Source organism: Mustela lutreola, chromosome 8, assembly GCF_030435805.1.
Source record: "Mustela lutreola isolate mMusLut2 chromosome 8, mMusLut2.pri, whole genome shotgun sequence".
Lineage (NCBI taxonomy): Eukaryota > Metazoa > Chordata > Mammalia > Carnivora > Mustelidae > Mustela > Mustela lutreola.
In genome coordinates, this window is record NC_081297.1 from 71,676,318 (window position 1) to 71,695,644 (window position 19,327).

Consider the following 19,327-nt stretch of genomic DNA (forward strand, 5'->3'; position numbering starts at 1 on the left):
TGTTCTTGAAATGCCCTCTTCTTTTGAGTTCTTTCACACCCTTTTCTCCCTAGCTCCTTCCTGTATCTTTAGCTTCTTCTTAGTCATTTTTCAAGGTTACTCTCTGTTGACATCCAAAGCTGAAACCACGGTCTTCCCCCACCAAAGCTTCTTCATGACCCAGCGTCTGTCCATGTCTCTAGGCTCTTCCAAGCCTCCATCCTCACTCTCCCCTTCAACCCCAACCTGCAGCCAGACTGGACGTCTTTCGGTTTCTTAGATTCACCATACTTGCCCTCACACCCTCACTTTTACACAAGATGCTTCCCTTCACCTAAATTGCTTGAATACTGACACAAGTGCGTGCACATGCATGCACGCACATGCAACTTTCCTTAGGTTAGTTCACCCTTCAGATACCTCTTCTTCCAGGAAGATTTCCCTGACCCTACCTCTGTCCCCTCCAACTCTGTGGCTTACCCTGTTGTGCACTACTAGAATGCTCTGGATTACTAACTTCTCTGTAATTGTGACACACTCCGAAATAACTATCACGAAGTGAAGTGAATTCAGTTTCCCCTTCTGAAAAATGAATTTTCTGAAAAGTGAAGTGAGAGATGTCCTCTCTCAGAAACAGTCCCAAGAAACACATTGTGGTGTGCTCCGCAAAGATGTTGTCGAGGATGTTGTGTATCGTTTGTCTGGAGCCGCCTTCATGATGACCCGGAGTGGGTGCTTCTTTCCATTCTTTGATTTAGTAGTAGTTGGGCGTTTCTCCTGAAAGGAATATTTTTTTATCTTACAGATGTTTTCAATTGTGTAACAATTCTGTTACCCTATTGGCTGCTATAAACCTAAGAATTAAATTGTGTCCCACTCTTTATGGAGTTAATTTTATGAATTTGTCTCCTTTCTGTTTCTCATTTCATACTTACTTTCAAGTGAAAATTTCAAGCGCACTTGCTGTATGTTATTGCTGTTTAATTTTAAATGGCTTTAAATCTTTTTGGAATAAGGTCAGGTGTAACTGATCAAATAAACAAATGACGGGATAAAAGGGTAGAAAGTTGAACAGAGAAAAGTAGCCTCCACAAAGTGATACCAGTTAGTATTTTTTAATTGCAAGTCACTTAAACCCCAGACTTGCTGAAAAGATAACAACAAATATCAATTTTATCTGAAACCTTCAGTGGTAGTTTGTCTTCATGCAGAGTTCAATCCAGGGGCTCAAAGAAGATCCATAGGGATAGAGATTTGTTTGGTTTTACTGTTGAATTTCCAGCAAAGAGATCACTAGTATATAAATGCTAAATAGGTATTCATTCGTTGAATTTGTTGCTGTGAAATTTCTAAAAGTTCCTGCAAAAGTTCCCGACTTGGGTCACATGCCCATCCCTGGACTAGTTTTGATCAGGAGGACCCAGACCTCTAGTTTTCCAGGGCTGGGTACCCATGGGCCAGGGATAAGTCTCCAAGGAAACCATGGGCACTGACAGTGGGGAAAAGTGGTTCCCCAAAGAAAGTCTGGGGTATTACAAAGGAGAAATAGACGCTAGGCAGGCAAAACAACAATATGCATTTCAATGGACCATCAAAAACATGATGTTTTGATTGAATTATAAAGGATAAGCAGGAATTAGCTAATAAAGAGGGCAGTTATCAGCAGGTAACATTCTAGGTATGTTCAAAGCACAAGAGGCATAAAATAGCTTGACGCTTTCCAAGAACTATAAATTGTTTAATATGGTTAGAGCAAACAAGGGTGGGGACCAGCGGGAAAATAAACTGGAGAGATAGAGTACAAATATGACGGACCTTTTAGGCTAATCCAAGGAGGGTGTGCTCAATCTAGAAAGCCCCGGGTAGGGATTTCCTAGGAAAACCGATATAGGATTTCTAGCAAGGGAACATGCCTTATAGGTAAGCCTGTGACCCCCATTAAAGGGTCAAAACTGATTTGCCCTGGAAACACTGTGTAGAACTGAGTCTTCAGGTCAGGGAAAGAATCCCCATTGTGGGCAAACACAGGGAACAGGGACCAAGCAAAGCCTGGCAATCAGACAGATTCAGAGCCTGCCAACATTGTCAGTTCTTGCTTTTTTAAGGTTCAAGCTACAAAGACTCTATCTACCTCCAAACAAGATGACATACTGAGGTACTAGGAGGGGACCGCCTCAACAGATGAATGTCTGAAGGACACAACTCAGTGCATAAAGCTATTATTTTAAAAAATATATATATCATTTGTTACCAAGGCTTTAAAACAAAAGTGAACATGCCCTAAGTAAATTTATTTAAGTATGGTACCATATTGGTTTGTAAAGGCAAAGTAATACCAGTAATATAAAAGACCCAGAAGCAACCCAGTGGTCCGCAATGAAGCATGCTTTTTTTAGATTAAATTTTAAAATTGTTCTTTTCTACCTTGCAGGATTTCCTATGGAGGCAGGTGTAGAGAAGGGTGGCTATGGCATTATATAAATCTTCCGTGTAGTGAGTCTTTTCTGCACACCTAGCATTCAGTCCTCTTTGTATCTATCTCTCTGAGGTAGCTATTACTCTCCTCATTTGCAAATGAAGAAACTAAGAATCATCTCAAGATTAACGACATTCTCCTGGGCTACATTTAGTAAGGAGAGGGGCTGAGATTTGAATTCAGACCTCTCTCACTGCCAATCGTCACACGCACAACCCAAAGTAATGTTATGAGAGTCCTGGTTGAAGACCAAGCATTCGCATTTGCACTGGATCCCAAAGATGCTGCCCAGCGCACTGTCCAGAAAGGAAATAAGCCTCTGAAGGGAACAATTGCGGATTCCCTACTGTGCCCAACATATTTGATGCTCAGTAAACAAAACCTTTGTGGCATCACCACAGACTTGAAAGTCCTCTGATAACAGATTCATTTCTTATCATAAGAAAGTAACACTTTCTCCAATTATCAGGGAGGTGCAAGTGCGGGCTTTATAAATATTCTCTCCATGGGCTTCTTCATACCAGTTCTGCCTGCTGCAAATGTCTGCTGGTCCACTGAGGAGGACTTCCTCATGAAGATGCTGCCGGGTGATGCTCCGACCTCAACTGATTCTACTTCACCTCTTTGTTTAGTTTGTTGGGGAACTGCTTTCGCTTGAAGGTCTTGACTGAGACACTAGGCAGACACTCACAGATATTAACAAAGAGAGTGGACTCTGCCCTTAAACCTACTCATTTTACCACCTCCATGGGTGAAATCAATCACATTGTCAATCTTCTTGGGCAGTTCTGGAGGTTAGAGAGAAGCTAAAAGTTTATAGCTTCATAGAAGCATTTGTAACCATGGCAAGATAAACAGACAATACTTAAAAGGCTAACTCCAATAAAATGCTGAGGCGCTGGACAGCCTAGGTTGTGTTTCCTCAGATTCCCATCAGTTACAAACACCAAAAGCAAGTGGAGTTATTTCAAAATCCACAGCCTTGTTTCCTGAGTGATCTGTGCTCAGAAATCAGAAACCCAGCCTGTGTATCTAGAAGGGAGAGAGTTTCTGTAGTGCCAGAGATGTGAGTCAGACTTGGAATTACAGGGCACAGGGCCAAGGTGAAACATTTCCCTAGATTTGCTGTTTCCTCCTCCCTTTGCCTTTAGATGTTATTTCCTTACGCCCTCTTTTTTGACTCTTTTTTTTTTTTTTTTCTGAGTATTTCCTTGCTTCTCTTCCAATGAAAATCGAAGAAACTCTGAAAAATTCTGATGGGCAATTTTGATTTTTTTTAAAAGGAATAAAAAATGGTTCTTACAACACACACACGCACACACACACACACACACACACACACACACACTCCCCTCTCCTGGAGGATGATACAGTATCCTAGAGGGTTGTGAAAGCTGTCGACAGATCAGGGAAGCTCCAGCTTCACAGAGACACCTGTCGTGTTGGGGTTAGCAGCTGCCGTCGGGTCTGCCCTCTGCGTCCTGGGAGGAAATTGTACCCACACGGTGTGTGCCTTCACTGATCTGGAACTGGAAATGGCGAGAGGTTCTAAGGCAACACGAATATCACGGCACAACTTGCAAACAGGCCGAGTCCCAGTTCATCCTGGGAGAACGTGCCTGAGAGCCCAACCCTGGGAATCGGGCAGAGAGAAAACCTGGAGAGTCGCTGGCCAGCGGGAAAAACGATCGTCGTGATCAAATTAACAGTGTGAACACGACTTTAAGTAAGCCATGCTCACTTGGGTCAGGCTCTGGACATCGAGGGTGGGCTGAGGTTCTCCAACGCACTCCCCACAGTTGGAGGTTTTCTTGGAGATGCTAGGACCGTCGAGGAGGGGACGGGAAGGAACTAGACGAAGCCTGTAGGATTACACGAGATAGGACGGAGTCCAAGTGGGTCCCCAGCGGGGCGAGGCACGCAGGAAGGGATCGAAGAGTTTAATTAACTACCCCCCCCCCCAGCACACACATACCAAGTGAAAAGAGACCCATATAGGCCATCCCCAAACCGTTTGATCAGAGGAAATTGGGTTTGTCTTTCCCCCAACTTCACCCTTCCTGTCTTTCAATCTATCAGGATTGTTGGTTTTAAAAAAGGGGGGGGGGGGGGAGGGAGCAAAAACTCGGGGGCGGGGCAGAGGAGACGACCGAGCCGCTCTTGAGAACCTGGGCTGCGCCTGGGTGAACTTCGTCTTGCAGATAACCCGCCCCTCGCTCGGCTCCGCCGGCTGCTCGGCCCGCTGGTCCGGCCCAGCTCGCCACCCGCCCGCACGCCCTGCCTCGTCGCCCCGCGCCCGCGTGCCTGCTGGAGCCCGGCAGGGACCTGGCCGTTCGGGGCCGAGCCGGGGTGCGCGTGGGCGCGCGCGCCGAGCGGCCTGGATCCCGCGGCGGCGTCCGCGCTCCGCGTTTTCGCTCCCGCCGGGCCCCGGAGGCCGAGGGCGGGGTGCGCGGCGGCGCCACGGCGCGGGGCTCGGGAATCCGAGCGCACTCCGCCTGCAGCCCGCTGTGAGCGCCGCCTCTCGCGGCCGCCGCCGCCCGACAGCGCGCCCCGGAACATGCCAGCCTCTCGCCGCCCGCGCTGACTTCCCCGAGGGCCGCCGCGGTCCGCACGGCGACTGGCCGGGCTCTCGATGCTTCGCTCGCTGCCCGCCCTCGCCCACCCCTGACGCGGCGGACCGCAGCTCCGCAGACCTGCCGCGGCGCGGAGGACCGTCCAGCCGACTTCTCGCTCCCTCGCGCGGGGTGAGTGGCAGCCCGGCTCCCGCCGGCTCTGCAGAGGGGCTGCGGCGCGGCAGTGGGGGGCGAGCGCCGCAGGGGAAGGGCCGGACACCTAGGGTGTCGCTGCGGGGGGCCTGTGACACCCAGACCGGGAGGGCAGAGCGGAAAATAAGGGAGAAGGGCAGAATCGGTTTGTTGGGCTGTGTAGACACTGAAAGCGGATACGGAGCTGCAACACCAAGAGGGCTTCAGATAGGCTGCCCGCATAGCTCCTGTTTGCTGCATCACAACCAACTCTTCCCTGGATTCTCTTCTGCGTGCAACCCCGTTCGGTGGCCCCAGAGTTGGGGCGATGAGGGAGGCGAGGGTGCGTTGGCATGTGTCCGCGGCTTAGGATCGCCTGTCACCTACTGGCGTTCGGAGGCAGGGAGGGTGCTCCGGAACGCTCTGCGGAAAGGGCCGATTGCTTTTTGGCAGGGGTGCATTAGCTCCCCCGCCCCCTCCCGCCCTGACAAAGGTGTTTTCTGCATGTAGCACGTATGTGGAAAAGAAGGGGAGCGTCTTCCTCCCTTTAGGCAGAAAAAGTTGGAGAAACTGGGCATGGTAATAATTAGCAGGACCGGGACTCAGGATGCAGCAGAAAGCTGTTAAATTTTCATTGCCCTCTAAGAAAAACGACATCGCCAGTGACGCTCGGCAGTGTCATATTATTTCGGGGACTTTGGAAAAATTGCCCACAGATTGTCTTCAGCAGGCTGAAGACTGAGGCAGGGGTGGGGGAGGATGGCTGGCAGCACACGGAGTGGCGGCTTGCCTAAGGAGGATTCGGAATCACAACCCAAACAGATTTGGTTGCTGCTTTTAGAAAGAGTATGGGAGACAGATCTGGGCCATGAACAAGGTGAAGAATACACCCGGGAACCTGCCGGAAGGGGATCGTGCTCAGAGGAGTTCAGATCTATTTGTGCTATAAAGAGCAGGCATGCATCTATGACTTTTAGGATGGATTTTATGAAGGACAGCTTCTACTCGACCAAATTGTATGTGAGCACGCCTTGCCGTTGTGTGTCCCTCTTCTTAACCAGTACTTCAGAAGGCTGTGCCTGCAGCAGCTGGCGTTATGTAATTGATGTGATTCACCATCAGATATTTTTTTAACGTACTTTCGAAGGAAAGAGAACTTCTCTCTGCCCTTTCAGACAGGCCCAAGGTGTAGGCCCCCAAGGGTTGCTGAATGTTTGCCCTGGTCCCGCTCCAGATGTGTGAGCTCAGCTGTTGCCTGTCACTTAGGTGACAACTGGCCTTTTCCCACTAAGCCTTTGCTGTCTCCATTCTCCTCAGTGAAGTGTCAGTGTTCCGCCGCCTTCTATTATCAAGAGTGGACTGCAGCCCCTTGGGAGGCGGTGGTCTTATTTGACCATCCTCAACAATATGTGTTTTCAGACTCTAGGAAGGAGGGGGAAAATCCCATGACAGCAAGATAGATACATTTTGAATTGAGCACCAACTTAATCCAAAGATTCTGCTTTAATCAAGACAGCTCTGGAAGGATGACGCAATATTTGTCAAGCCTTTTTCCTTGGAACAATATTTACTCCCACCAAGGGATTTTAAACTTAAACAGCAGCCATTTATCTTGCTGTCTGGTGGGGCCGGGTTCAGTTTGCCTCCAATGTGGTTCTAGCCTAGGTGGCTGGGTTTGGCCTGGGACAGGAATCTGTCATTGTAGCCCAGCTGGAGCTTGAAGAAAGCAAAATACAGCACCTGCTGGTACCAGAGGGTTTCTAAATGCCATCAACTGGCGAGTCAGGAAACACAGAAGGAGATATTTTACAAGCCCTACCAGAAATGTTTATACAAAGGATTTAAAGGTTAACAATGCATGTGCTCCACATATTAAAACCAAAGGTTCTAGAAATAAATGGACATTACCCACAGTTAAGAGTCAGCTCACTTGCTGATGAACTCAAAAATCTGTTTTAATAAGTCATGGCTAACAATACTGACTCGTTCTTGCAAATAAGCCTAGGAAAGAAGGAAGGAAGGATGGAAGGAAAGAGGGAGGAAGAGAAGAAGGAGGAGCAGAGGGGAGGGGGGAGGGAAGGGGGAAAACTGGATGGTGCACAGAGGGTAGCCATGTTGATGTGAGCAAATAGGTTTGGGAAATTCATTTTTCCATCCTTAATGTGGTACTTAGTGTTGATTTTTCACTGAGTGACCCTCTTGGTTTACAGGTTTTCTCAAAAGAAGAGTGATAGGTTTCACTAAAATGACAGAATCAATCAGTTCTGCCGGCAATACCAATGAAACCTAAAAAGTTTATCATGTTTTAATAAGTTCCATGGAACCACCATTTGTCTCTATAATAAAGGGGATTGCAGTGAGTCAGCTTTGGTCATGCAAATAAAATCTGGTATCATCTGGGAAGAAAAAAAAACTATGGGGTTAATAGCTAACTATTAAGTTTAGAGTCAGATGTGGATAAAAGTATGGTTGCTACTAATACCCTCTCCTATGATGGCTCTGAAAAGACACAAAAGAAAAGAAAAAAGGTTGAAATTTGAGGTTTCTCTAATGAAGGATTTTTAAAAAGTAAGCTGAAATCTGTTTTAAAAGGTCACATTGTACGATAATTTTTCTAAAAAGTTTTATAATTACTTGAAAGCAAAACATAAAAGTTGAATATGAGGAGTGAGTGTTCATAGTACTCATGAAATGAAATAAGAATTTTTAAAAATTACTTTCTAGTCTTTAAGTAACTTTTAATGGCCTATATCTGTAGTTTGTGTTTTCCAATATTATGAGGAAATGATTTTCAGGGAAAAAATATCATAACCAGTATTCTAGTTTTATTGCAGTTAATTTCCTGGTTAAAGTAGTTCATAAAAGGGAATTTTTCTTCTTGAAGAAGGGAAGTAATTTAAAAAGTCAAAGTGATTCTCATCTGTGCATAAAAATGTTAAAGATGCCACTGGACCAGGATAGGCTCTGTCTTCTTGGAAAAGTAGTTCTCTTTTTTTCTCCTCATTTTATATTAAATAATATCAGTTGTTTAACTCTTAGGAGTGTGAGAATATTCAGTTTGCTTAAATCCCCATGTAATTATTCCCTAATAAAGAGGAGTTAGGGAAGTGAGTGAATTGCATTTCTTGGTTGGTTGGTTGGTTGGTTGGTGTTTTGAGGGACCATTAGTGCTTTTTCTTCTGGTCACAGAATAAAGTGTTTCCATATTGTGCGCTAATATCTTTGGAAGGCTGGTGTGAGAGCAAACACGTTGGGAGAAGAAGGTACAATAATCTTGGTGCCAAGTCCTATGTTGTTGCAGTTCCTCGAAACCTCAGGCAGCTTATGGAGCCAGCGCTGCAGAACAGAATGCCAGGGACAGAGATGGCACCAGGGAACCGCAGCAGCACTCACCTCCCCCACCCCCCACTTCTGGACTTCCCCAATCTCACATACATGCAAGTGCACCTCCTCAGCTCCCCCAGTAACTGACGTCCAGGAGGATAACACTGGTGTCGGTGAAGGATCCTTGGGAGCCAGGGAAGAGGTCTGGCCTCAGAGTCCTTGGAGGATCCCGTGAAGCCTGGCCTTCCCTCATTCCCCTCTCTCCTGAAGCAGGGATGGTGGTAGGAGACCCACTTTGCAAGTTGGAGTACGCTGATGTCATGACACTTCTGGCGCGGAGATATGACAGAAGAATCAGATCACTTTTTAGTGTGCCAGAATGACACGATTTTTCCAAGAGCCAGTCCTGAGCCAAGGGTCCACTGGCACAATATTTCCAGTTACTGAGAGGGGATCAAAACCTCTCAAAGAAAATGTAATAATTCTTCTTATGTCTCTGTTTTGTTCTCTTGTTTAGACTGAACCCTAAATGCGTTTTGGTCCCTTTTGAAGGGACCTCTGTAGGAACAAGAATGAGTGCCCAGCCTGAACTGATTAGAGCTTTCCACCTTCATTTCCCTAGAAAAAGAGATTTTCAATTTAAAATACAAATTAAAATGTCAGCAAAGCAGATGCCAATGTAAACATTTTAAAAACGTAAAGCTGTAAACTAACAGGCAGCTGTCATTTATCTTTACTTAACTCTCCCCTTACTCCCCCGCGCCCCCGACACTGTCCATAAGTTTGGTCCTAAGTGATCCCACTTACCAGTTAAACTACAGTTGCATTTTTCTCACTGGTGGAATTGGGGTAAACTCTTGGGAGAGATGCCTTTCATTTCTAGTGGATTGCACTTCAGGAAGAAAAAAAAAGTTAAGGCTGTGTTATTTCAGTTGTTCGAGTACTGAAGTCATACACTCCTCAGAGTTTTGTCCCGATTGCTGATTTATAGCACCCACCAGCTTTTGCTTTGTGTATGCTCCCGTTTCCTTCTCTTCTCACTGGGTCTCTGGAAAGAAAGATTTGTCAATAATGCAGTGGAAATACTGCAGACCCGTAAGCAGACTCCTCAGTGCAGTGAGCTCTCACTCAGCTGCCCTTCTTTTATCTGAGGCACAGATCCCACAGCTCGCAATTATGGTCTTTGACTTTGGTAACAATTCTGTTTGAAATGTTTCCAATTACACACAATATTGGCGGCATGTAGCAGCTGCATGCCAAAAAGCATTTCGAAGCATGTTCCAAGAATCAGGCTGTGATTGCTTTTAATTTAAATAAAGGCTATTTGGTTTCCTGTGAAGTTTTTTATATCACCCCCCCCCCATTTTTGTTGCCTTTAAAAAAAAAAAAGTCTGATATAAAGTAGACACCACTTCCATGATACAATATTCACCCAGGTTTTCTGGAATGGCCTTTGGATTTGAGCAAGCATAACTGAACTGTTCGTTAAAGGAAATTTTAAAGAAACATTGTATAGTAGTTTGGATCTTCCCAAAGAATAAGAGGGGGAAGGGTTATCTGATTGCATATTGTAAGTGGCTAACATTTTCAAGTTCCCACCCCCCTCACCTCTTTCCTTAGCAATCTGCCATTATAATTATCTTTTTAGGTCATGGGAGACTATTTGATACATTGTCCTTTCTTCAGATTCTTCTATTTTACTTTTGTGAGCCCATGATCATGGGTTAAAAACACATTAAGGGAGTAGAGAGAGATCAATAAGAATATTCTTTAAAGGGGTCGGGGGAGACCAGCAAATAATTCTACCATTCTGTAGCCACCAGACCCTTGAGCTCGCCCCCCCCCTCTGTGGGCTTGAAATTTCTGAACACTGAAACCTTTTAAAAATGGTAGTGGTTTAAATCTTTTAATAGCTACCAGGTACACTTGACTTATTAAATCTGAAAATAAGAAAATATACACTCTCAGGACTTGGAGTGAAGGGATTGGTTACAAGACTGGGGAGTTCTGTTTCCAGGTTGGTTTGTTGGCCCATTTGAAACATAACACCTAGAGCTAGAGGGTATCCAGTATCTGAGGTGCTAAGATGGTCCTAATTACGGTGTTTTTACATAGGCTCTTTCAATCCTGGTAAAAAACATCCTATAGAGTATAGTGCTTCTTTGGGTTGAACAGTAGTTGACTTGCATAAATGCCAACATCTCTTCTGGCATTTTTGGAAATCTTCCATAGTATAATAAATAGTGCTGTATAATCCAAATTTGTAAATGCCATGTTTCATGTAGCCCCTGTAGAGACAGCTGAAATTAACCCAGGCTGCTAGGAATCATTGAGATCGGGGAGGTTAGGTTACTGCCTCAATCCAGGGTACTACCACCAAGGAATGATAGTGGAGGTCTTTCATCCAATGCAGGAGGTGCGAGGGTAGGCTCAGTATAGCAGAGCCCTGGGGAGAAGTGCTCACCAACTGATGCTTAGACTTCTCCTTTATCCTTGCAAACTGTCTTTCAATTAAGCCAACCTTCTTAGAGAAAATTTGCTCAGCTCGAGGTAAAATGAGGTCTATGTTGCTTTACCAGCTGAGCACCCCAGCCTGCCAGATACTTGCCCCACCCAGGCCCATTGCTATAGTGACAAAGCCCACAGTAACTATGGCTGAAATAGAAAGGCTATTAAAACCCTTTTCTATATTGGCCACCTCCACCGCCCTAGTTAAAACGCTGTCTTCTGGGTGCGCAAGCACACGGGCGCACACAAATACAAATGTATACACACCATTCTTTCAGTCTAAAAATAGGAAACTGCTTTAAACCATGTTACAGTTTCACCAAAAGCATTTGCACTTCTTTTTTCCCCCTTTTATCTCCCTGATAAGCAAATAATACGGTAATCTTCTGAAGACACTCATGACTTGTTAGCTGTAATTGATATTTCCAGCTATGTTATTTACATGCTTGAATAATCTAAGTTCCTTAGTTAGGATTTGGAAAAGAGCTAGATAGTGTGGCATTTTGTTTTGTTTTAAAACATCAGTTCCAAACAATTTAGGGAACTGTTAGATTTTATGTGAGAAGACTGCTTAGTGCTTGAGTGTTGAAATACTTGCTATAATGTGTGTCAAAAAAAAGACAGCATTTTAAATTCTTCCGTGACTATGTAATTAATAAGTATTGTTGGTGCTTGAAATGTGTGCATGTTACATAATTTTTAGAAAGAGATAAAGTTAGGTCTGAAGTACATTAGAGAATCACAGATGTTTCTTGTAAGAAAATACATATGCTTCAGAGGAATTTTGAACTGCTTTCTGATGCTTAGCTTTGTTCATTGCAAGGATCATATGAATAATTTCATTGAGTTCTTTAGTTCTTATTTACACAAGCCTCAATAAAGGAGCTGAAGTGATAAATAACTTGCTTCCCTCACCTCATTCTAAAATGTTTTAGCCTTTTATGTTTTTGTGAATGTGAAGGGAGGGAATAAAATATACAGAGAAGATGTTTGTGTTTAACTAACTTAATCATAGAAGTTCCCTTTGTGGGCCTTCTATAAGCTTAAACAGCTTGCCAGGCTAATAGCCAAAAACATGTCCTTAAGTACTGCCAAACGTGTTAAAAGCAGACCAGGCTTTCTTCATATTGAGGTATTAGAAACCTTTTTTTTTTTTTTTTTAACCTTCTGAATTTTAAGGAGTAAGCCAGAAAAATCATTCTCTTCTCTCCCTCCTTACCATGAAAACCAAAATTATGATTCATTGTAGTGCTGAAATGAGAAACTGATAAGAATGATGACATTTATTTGAGAAGGTTTTTTTTTGTTTTTTGTTTATTTGTTTGTTTTTAGAGATTTTTATTTATTTATTTGACAGAGAAAGACCCAGCAAGAGAGGAAACACAAGCAGGGAAAGTGGGAGAGGGAGAAGCAGGCTACCCTGCCAAGCAGGGAGCCCCATCCCAGGACCCTGGGATCATGACCTCAGCCAAAGGCAGCCACTTAACCACTGAGCCACCCAGGTGTCCCTGTTTGAGAGTGTTTTAAACTAGCTTGACTTGGCTGTTTAAGGAGGAAGCTACGAGGTTACTGTGGTGTGTGATGGGTTTTTTTGTTAATTATGTTTGTGTTGCCCATAGACACTGGCTTTTTACTTTGGTTCAGTAACTTTTAGAAAGTGTTGGTCCGTTTTATCCTGTTTCTTCTTGAGCAGAGCTTCAAGAGTAGATAGCGGTGATGTGGCATAATACTGCAGAAAAAGACAGTTTTTCTGTAGTCTTTTCCTGAAAATCAGAAAAATTGGACTACAGTATAGCTGTGTGATTTGGGGTGAGCCTCTCAACCTCTCTGGGCCTCAATTTCCTCACATATAAGTGAGGGAATTAGGTTAGATCAGTATATATTAAGCAAAGGTTTGAATCCTAAACACCTATGGGACTTTTTCAAAATACAACTACACAGAGATTTTCAGGCAGTGGCTCTTGGGTGGGTCTTGGATATTTAGCTTGGAAAACCTTCTTTGGTAATCTGAAGCACAGCTGTGCTTAAGAGCCACTAAATTAGATGATCTCTAAGATTTCCTTCTGATTCTAAAATGTTATGCTTCTAATCCTATGAGGCTGAACTAAATTTCCTCCCGTCTTTCCTTTCTTCCTCCTTCCTTTCCGCATGTCCATGTTTATTCCTAACGTTGCTGTCCAAAATTTATCCATATCATTCTAACCCATTTCCAGGAATATCTGTGTTCCACTCTTGTAAATAGATGGTAATTAATGTGAGGGAGGGACCACATTTGTTCACCATTGTGTACCCAGTGCCTAACACAGTGCCTGGCCCATGGTAGATGCTCCACAAATATAGAGAGCCCAAGAAGTCTCCTGACTTCTTAAAAATGTAGTATCGTGTTTTCAAATAATATGCCCAATATGCTTTTCGTCAACCTTTTGGATAACTTTCCAAATTTAACACAGTGGATAGAATTGTTCATCTGGAAAGCAGCATAATGAATACATATTTCCCCTATGTGTCCAGACTTTGGGGATACTCCATAGTGTATTGATTGCTTATCTGTGGGGTTTGTTTTTTTTTTTTTTTTTGGTCCAAATTAACAACTGATTTCATTGCTTTAAATTCAGAAGTACAGAAGTAACAAGTGTTGGTGAGGATGTGGGGAAAAAGGAAATTTGGTGCATTCTTGGTGGGAGTGTAAGTTGGTATAGCTGCTGTGGAAAACAGTAGAAGAGTCCTAAAATAAAAAATTACAAATAGAAATGCCATATGATCCAGATCCAATTCCCCTCCTGGGTGTTTATTTACCCAAAGAAAACAAAAACACAGATGCGAAAAGATGTATGTGTACACTCCTGTGTTGATTGCAGCATTATTTACAATAGCCACGATATGGAAGCAACCTTAGTGTCTATCAATAGGTGAGTGGATAAGGAAGGGGTGTGTGTGTGTATGTGTTTAAAATGTATAATACAAATAACGGAATATCACTGAGCCATAGAAAAGGATGAAAGTATACCATTTATGACAACATGATTGGACCTAGAGGGTATTATGCTAAGCGAAATGAATCAGGCTGAGAAAGACAAATACCATATGATTTCATTCATATATGGAATCTAGAAAAACAAATGAATAAATACACAAAAAGCAGAATCAGATAAATAGAACAAACTGATGATTGTAAAAAGTGGGTGACGGGAAATGGGAGATGACAGACTTCCAGCTCTGGAATGAATAAGTCACAGGAATCAAAGGCGTGGCCTAGGGAACAGAGTCAGTGATATCCTTATAGAACTGTATGGGGACAGATAGTAGCTACACTCCTGGGGAGCACAGCAAAACATATAGAGAAGTTGAAGGACTAAGTTGTACACCTGAAACTAATGTAACATTGTGTGTCAGCTATTCCAGATTCACAACACAATTTAATCAAAAAATAGTAAGGGGGAAATAAAATAAATTCAGAGGTACTTCTGAAAAGCTATCTGGAGGTTGGAAAAAAAAGAGCATATTATTTAAAAGTGTAATTCACTTTCTGTTAAAAAACAGTTTATCTTATGAAAGACATAGTTGTTTTCCGTGTGGCCTTATGTTTGGGTGCATGTATATGTTGAATGAATGAATGAATGTCTAGTTTTCTGTGGTTATCTTAATATGGGTCAGTTTAAGAAATACAACCCAACCATTATCACCATAAAGGTTTCAGAGCTTCTCTGACAAAGTCACAACTTCATTACAATTTTAAGTCTTATTTTTAAGTATTTTTAATTACAAAGGTTAAAATTAAAAAGAGGGCAGCTGGGTGGCTCAGTGGTTTAAGCCTCTGCCTTCTGATCTCAGGGTCCTGGGATTGAGCCTGGTGTCTGGCTCTCTGCTTAGTAGGGAACCTGCTTCCCCCTCTCTATCAGCCTGCCTCTCTGCCTACTTGTGATCACTCACTCTCTCTGTCAAATAAATAAATAAATAAATCTTTTAAAAAATGTTTTTAATAGATTCTTATCAAGACAGATTTCTTAATAATATTTGATTAAGCCCTTTGTTCTTTTTAACAAAAGAGAAATGCCAATTCCCATTTTTTTGATGAGTGAAGTAAGCTAGCTAATTATAACTTTTTTATGGCCAACAGTTATTTTGATCTTTTTATAGACATGATTCCATATCATATTTTATGATACTATACATACAGAGGTTCTTGTCCAAACTATATATATATTTTTTATTATAGAGAAGATAAATTAGAGAGTCTCAATAAAGTATGATAAGCACACTCTGTTTTTCTCAAATTACTGTGATGCCTCTGAAAGTTTTATTATCAAGCATTGATATAATTCAATAAGAATAATTGATAATAAAAATAAAAGTTTATAATAAATTTTTGGTTGCATAGTTTTATAAAAGTTGATCAAAAGAGTTTATTGTCCATTTTGTTTCTTTGCTTTTTCTTTTTCAGTCTTTGAAAATTTGGATTATTTCCTATCATTATCCATTGTTACCATTACTGTAGAACATAGAGTAAATGAAAAGAACTTAAGTCAGTATCACTACTGGCTGTTTCTATATAGCACAAACAAAATAAGAAATTTATACTTACCTATTACTTGATATTTTTTGTTGTTAGATGTTGCCTTTCTTCTGGGTGGGGTTTTCCTCTATTTTGTTTTTAATTAAAATGGGAGGACTTTAAAAACTCACCTTTTTTTTTTTCAAGATTTTATTTTTTTAATTGACAGAGAGAGTGTACAAGTAAGCAGAGCGGCAGGCAGAGGGAAAGAGTGAAGCAGGCTCCCTTGCTGAGCAGGGAGCCTGATGCAGGGCTTGATTCCAGGACCCTGGAATCTTGACCTGAGCTGAAGGCAGCCGTTTAACCAACTGAGCCACCCAGGTACCTCAAAACTCACCATTTTAAAAGCTGGGTGACTGTCCAGTTTCCTTTGAACTTTCACTGTATAGGCATGACCAGTAACAAAATCAGCTACTCCAGCTCATTTTTTCCCAATGTATGCCCATTGCCAAATCAAATAATCAGGACTCAGAGTGGAAATTTCTACCTGCATTATCTACTTGGGTTGTTTGCACAGTGTAACTGGAAAACTCTCTCTCTTAGTCATTAAGTGAAGAGATACTGTGAGGCATTTTAGTCAGAAAAAAGATTAAGCTGTAGCTAAACAGGGTTTAAGGATCATTGGAGAGAAATTGAGAGCTGGTTCAAAGTATTGTATAAAGCTTTATTATTTGTAGATTTCACTTTCCTGACGTTTCACAGCTAATCTCCTTGTTTGACTAGACTTGACAAGCTAATACAAAAGATCAAGTGTAGGTTTTTCCACGCGGGATCATAACTCTTTGCATCATTTCAAATCTCTGCTCAGAAGTCATCTGATATCAGGGAAGCCTTCCCTAATCACCGTGTATAAAACAGCAACACTCTTGCCTGCCCAGCCATCACCCAGCACCTCTGAGACCTCCTCACCCTGCCTTACTTTCCTCCGTAGCACTTAACCACTATCAGACAGAAACTTACTATGGCTGGCTGCTCCATGAAGTCTCTGCTGTCCACTGCCTTATCCTCAGTCTTAGGGGCACATAGAAGGTGCTTAATAAATTCCTGCAGAATGAATGACTGCAAACACACAGGGAGCTGGCTGTGCTTCAGATGGGGAGACCCCCTTCCAATCTAAGAGTGGATTGCTAAGCAAGTTAGAGAGCTTTATGCTCGTATTCTCATTCTTATAATGAAATTAGCAAATGGCTACCCTTGTTGTACAGGGTTGTGGACCGTTTTCTTGTTTCTGTTTTTGTTTTTATTTTGTGGACTGTTTTAATGTTACATATAAAATAAAGACAAATATAACCCAATATTCTGTTTTTGTCTGAGTGAAAATTTTCAGAACAAACATTTTTCCTGTGTGTTGTTTGAGTCGGTGTAGGTTTTTTGTTTTGTTTTCTTTTTGCAGCTAAAGTAAAGTTTCTGAGCGGTTTCCTTTCTTAACTGAATAAAGCCAAAGGAACATGATAAGAGTATGAGGAAAAAGGCAGATAGAATACCACTCTTCCCCCACCCCCCATAAAGTGATCAATGAAGTGTAATCAAATAGCAGACGTTTGCTATATTAATAGAAGATTGAATATTTGTAGCAGGGAAGCTATGTGACCCCTCTTCATAATATATCCATACTACTTAATAACCTTTACCAAAAATAGAAGCACTATCTTCAGACAAATTTGTGGTGTTTCCTTGTATGTTAAAACAAGGGTAGTGGCCCATCTTTCACTCAAGAAATCCTCTGGCTTAAATTGCAGAGGTGAAAAAGCTAATCCTTTAAGTGATTTCAACTAGTTTACTTGGAAACCTGGTTGCTTAAAATTATTATTTTAATGTCTCACCTTCCAGGGCTAAATAGGCAGTGGGTCAAGTTTCCTTTTAAGGAGTTGAACCCACTTATTTGTCCAGAAGTTACTATGTTTTAACGGGGGGGGGGGTCTTTACTGATAATAAGACTAATACCTCAAACAGACACAAAGCGGTTGTAAAGTTATCTCCTTTATCTTTGCTGCATCTGTGTGAAGGTTTAACGAAGGTTTTCCCAATTTACTGTTGAAGGAGCTGCTTGCTAGTTCAAGGTGTACCTTCCTAAGGAGCTTTGGCTTGGCAGTTCCTAAATAAATGAACGTTTGTTGTTCACTTTTCAGGGGAAGGAAGGGGAAGGACGGAGGGAGGTAAGGTTGGAGGAAAGGAAGGAAAGAAAGCAAAGAAAAGAAAGGGGGAAACAAGCAAACACTGTGACTGATGATATTTTGTTGTTTGGTAAATATTGCTGTTTATTTTCATCTTTTGGGGGCAGAGTATGACCCTGTGTGTGCAAAGAGGGGGGGAGGAGGGGCAGATGGAGGGAGATTTTTTTTTTAAAGATTTTATTTATTTATTTGAGACAGAATCATCAGTTGGGGGGGTGGGCAGAGGGGGAGAGAGAGAGAGAGAGAAGCAGACTCCATGCTGAGCAGGAAGCCTGATGTGGGGGCTTGATCCCTTAACCTGGAGATCGGACCTGAGTCAAAGGCAAACCCACTGAGCTACCCAGGCCCTTCTTGGGGGAGAGAGAATCTTAAGCAAGCTCCACACTCAGCGTGGAGCCCAGCGGGGTGGGGACTTGATCTCACAACACGGAGATCATGACCTGAGCCCAAATTAAGAGTCAGTTGCTTAACCAACTGAGCCACCCAAGCACCCCTATGTTCATTCTGTATTAAATGCTTTTAGGTAATTATAGCCTCTCCTGCCACTAACTCGCATGTGATCTTGGATAAGTCACTTCATTTTCTGGACTTTTTAGCCACTCTGTGCCTCAGTTTCCTCAATTATAAAAGAAGGGTCCTAATGAATTTTTAGGCTCAAAATTCCCTAATTCTAAAATACTGTATTTGGAGGCTGTAACTTCGAGGGGAGGATTGATAATAAATTGGAGTGGATACATTTTTTTTTATCATTAATTATCCCTACCTAAGATCCTGGCTAGAATTATTTAATAGTTAACTCAAAATTATTCATATTAGCCAGGTGAAACTTTAAAAATAGATTTCCTTATTCACGATTCCATGTGGGCAGTTCAAAATTCAACAATAGTTATATTTTAAAGACCTCAGAGAAAGTATACTTCCCTTACCAAAACTCTGATTTAATAGGTTTTATTATAGTTTAATATGAGGAACTTAAAAAATATAGTAATGTTAAGAGCAAATTATTAATCTAATATAGTTCCAACAATGGCATGCTTATGTTCACACTAAAAATTGGAAATGTGAGCACTGTGTTTCTGCATGGAAATGTGGAAAACTTGTAAAGTGGAACTCAAAGTAGCATGATTCCTTATGTAATCACATTGTGATTGTAACTTTTTTTTAACATGTGTGTGTCCATTGACCAAATTGGAATTAATTTAAGGAGGTTTAGAAAGGGTTTACTGGAAAATAAAAAGAGCCTGACATCCATTTTAGTGGCATTCTCATATTTTTTGAAACCATAATAATATTCTTTTCCTCCCCACTCTCCAAATAAAAGCTGGTGAAAATACGCAGCAAGTGGTGAAACTCATTCAGTGTTAATCTTAAATACTACATGTTGCTGTATATCACCTTACCTGTTGGCCTGGGTGTTCCATTTTTATAGCACTGTGATTAATTAACTCGGTAACTTTTAAGCAAATTCTTAGGGCCTTGGATCTCATTCACATTCTAATTAGGCTGAACCCGCAGTTACAAATGGCCCACCGGGAAGTAGTCTAGCATCTGTATTATATCTGAGAAGATG

General features: G+C 42.1%; 1 protein-coding gene across 1 annotated transcript in view; it reads left to right on the forward strand.

The window, feature by feature from the left end:
* Positions 1 to 4,906: 4,906 nt before the first annotated feature.
* Positions 4,907 to 19,327, forward strand: part of PRICKLE1 (prickle planar cell polarity protein 1) — a 119,035-nt gene continuing 104,614 nt past the window's right edge. Inside the window, exon 1 of the mRNA XM_059185610.1 lies at positions 4,907 to 5,199. The gene's annotated coding sequence lies outside the window, so the exon portion shown is untranslated. The remainder of the gene's footprint in view (positions 5,200 to 19,327) is intronic.